Source organism: Adiantum capillus-veneris, chromosome 14 (genome assembly GCF_014529385.1).
Source record: "Adiantum capillus-veneris isolate H3 chromosome 14, ASM1452938v2, whole genome shotgun sequence".
In the NCBI taxonomy this organism is placed as follows: domain Eukaryota; kingdom Viridiplantae; phylum Streptophyta; class Polypodiopsida; order Polypodiales; family Pteridaceae; genus Adiantum; species Adiantum capillus-veneris.
This window is the reverse complement of record NC_140944.1, coordinates 133,205,056-133,208,286: the sequence shown is the minus strand read 5'-3', so window position 1 is coordinate 133,208,286 and position 3,231 is coordinate 133,205,056.

Genomic DNA, 3,231 nt, shown 5'->3' with positions numbered 1-3,231 from the left:
TGCAATGCTCATAATAATCTTTTCCTCACAAAGAGGGTAAAGATTGAAGAGTGCTACAAAATCTATCACTACAAGTGCTAAAGGAAATCTCAACCAAGAGGTAGTGTGGAGTGGAGGAACTTGGACACATGAAGTTTGTGTGACATTCTTGAATAGAGCATACCAAAGAGAAAAATTACACCAATGTAGGGGCTATCATTGTCAAAATGTTGCTACCTTATAGATGACCCTAGCAAAATCGTGATAAAGCATTTATACTCATTAATCTTGCAACACATGTAGGACACATAAAAAGAGGATTGAAATTGTGACACATGGAGGCAAGGCAACCAACAAATATACACAAAAGAGCATAGCATTCGCAAGAAAACCACACATGCATACCTGCAACAACGATCCTCTATCCGCAAAGCATACAAATGGAAAGAGGGAGAGCAAGAGCAAGAGCAAGAGCAAGAGCAAGAGCAAGACTGGCATGTGCACCTCCTAGAACGGAGTTTTACGCATGCACATGAGCACAGAGCATGAGAGGAGAGGAGAATGACACTTGACAGGGGCAAAGGCTATCTCCCTCCACATGGATCTCTCAATGAACCCATGTGACCCTATTTATAAACTTTAGAATCGTTACTACTATATATATATATATATATATATATATATAGATAATAATAGAGTTGAGCATCATTTATCATCCATTATGTTTTGAGAGATAATCCAACGATACTAATTGCTTTTCACCTATCCCTACACAAATATCTGTTAGTATTCCATAAATAAATACCATTACAAAAACAAAGTCTATCAATAGCAAGTTGAATAAGACAACTTGTAGCTACCGATGCATCATCAAATTGATCAAAGTTTTAGGCCTATGACCTCATTGCCAATGGGACTCAGTTTATATAAACAAGGGAATGCCACTTGTGAGTAGACAGTCTAAAAAGAACCCCCTATTTATGATTTGTACAAGGTAATTATGACCCCCCTTTTTATGCTTATATTTTTTTGAACTCAAAAAAATATTATACTCTTGATTTATTATATATCATTTGGACTTAACCGACTTTACATTAACAAGCCAAATCAAAGAGAGAATCCTTTTGCAATAGAAACTTTCTACCCATATTTTCTTTTCACAATGGCATGGTTCCCAAAAAAAAAAGAGTTTTCTCAAATATTGTGTAGATGAGAACTCCTATCGAAGAAACAACCTTTTCCCAGAATAAAGAGATTTTAGTACCTATTGTATCTACACAAATATTGTCTCAGAAGCTGGAGAATGTAAATGTATTTCACTTGAGCAACCATTAACCACTCCCTCCCTTATTTTTAAGTTTAGAGGGCTAATTATTCGGGGCCTATCCCTAACCTCATACACTTAAGGAGCTTCTAAAAAATAAAACTCCCTTGAACTTATGTGCTACGATAAGTTTTCTGTTTGTCAATCCCTTGGGCCTCATTGTTGACCACCATGGCAATAAACTATGTGTTACTAGCTCCCTTTGTGAGAAAGTAATGTATGAATCCCATGGTCCTCCCTATGCAGGGCATAGAGGGATTCAACCTACTCTTCAAGCAGTAGAGACGTATTTCTATTGGCCTACCATGAAAGTAGACATACAAGAGTATGTTTCAAAATGCATGGTATGCCAAAAGTCCAAGTATGATAAAGGGAAGCAACCTAGATTACTCCAACCATTGCTAATTCCTCATTCCCCATGGGAGAGAATATCCATGGATTTTATCGTTTGGATTACCTAAGTCTATCCATGGGAATACAGGAATATGGACAATAATCGACATGTTTATTAAACAAGCACACTTTATACTTGTCATAAACACATTAAGGCGCATAAAATGGAAACCCTCTTCATATCTAAGATTTTCAAACACCATGGCCTACCAACATCAATAGTGTCGGATAGAGATCCTCGAATGACCAATAATTTTTGGAAGGGTCTTTTTGAGAATCTCTTAGAGTAAGAAAATGTAAATGTTTTTGTTATATGAACAATGTTTACTAGTTCTGTTTTTATTGTGGACAAATTTAAGTAGTATGCATGCTTAGAATATTGTTTGTGATGACGAAGTCTCCCAAACACCAAGTAGAATTTGTCACTCTACTTTGGGAGTATACATGCTTACAGCAGCTAAGTCTCCCAAGCACCAAATGGACTAGTCATCCATTCTATAATGATGTCTTAGGGTAAAAAGGGATCCTCTACCCGCTAAGAAACATAGACTAATGACTAAGGCTTTATCTTCTCTACCGCATAGTCAAGTACAACTATGGTTTCAAGAGAGAGGTAATGCCATAAAATATCTAACTATCCCAAATGATTTTCTCATATTGAACTAATCATTTAACGTGAGAAAATGAATGGGAACAAGGGTTATAATATAGATATGTGCTTTTGGACCTATCTCAGCACGGGACCAAAGGGCTACATCTCATGAAGGGTCCAAAAGGGAAATGATGTACCAAAGAGAAATGAGTAGGTAATGGATATTAAAAGACCTTAGGGTTAGCTTCATTAAAGACATCCAAAGTTTAGTGTTAAAAGTCGTTAGACCCCCGGGGGATTCACCATGGAAAACTTACCGCACCACGTAAGTGCAAGGGAGGGGGGTTTCTTTACAAGTTACATAATCGTATAAGTTAGGGGTAGGCCCCCAATAATTTATCTCCTAAGCTTAAAAATAAGGGAGGGGATATCATAGTTAAGGGGGGCAGGGGGGAAGTGAGAAAAGGGGAAAATGAAAGGAATTTTTTGTGTTTCAAAATCATGGCTTCCCAAAAGAGTCTTCCCTCAAACTTGTGAGTCAATAGCTACCAAGATACATGCAACAACCAACATTGCTTTGTATCAATTGCTTGTTTTGTTATTATAGTTCATTTGTTGAGGGATGAAAGCTATAAAGAGTTTGTATAGATGAAAATTTATATGGAGAACCTAACACAACTTTATAACCATGTTTTTTGAGTAATTTAGATGGGTCAAAATGGATGAGTAGCTAGAGTGCAGGTTGAACGGGCACATAGTTTAAAGTCAAACTAAGACACATTGAGGGTACATCTAGTTATGAACAAAAGTGGTTCCTTAGTACATTGTCAGTCACTATGCTACACGCTCTTTGACTAGTTTTACTCAGTTGGATCATGTGAGACCTAAATTTTATACGAAAGATAGGGGTATGATAGTTTTTTGCATTGACTTTCGTATAAGC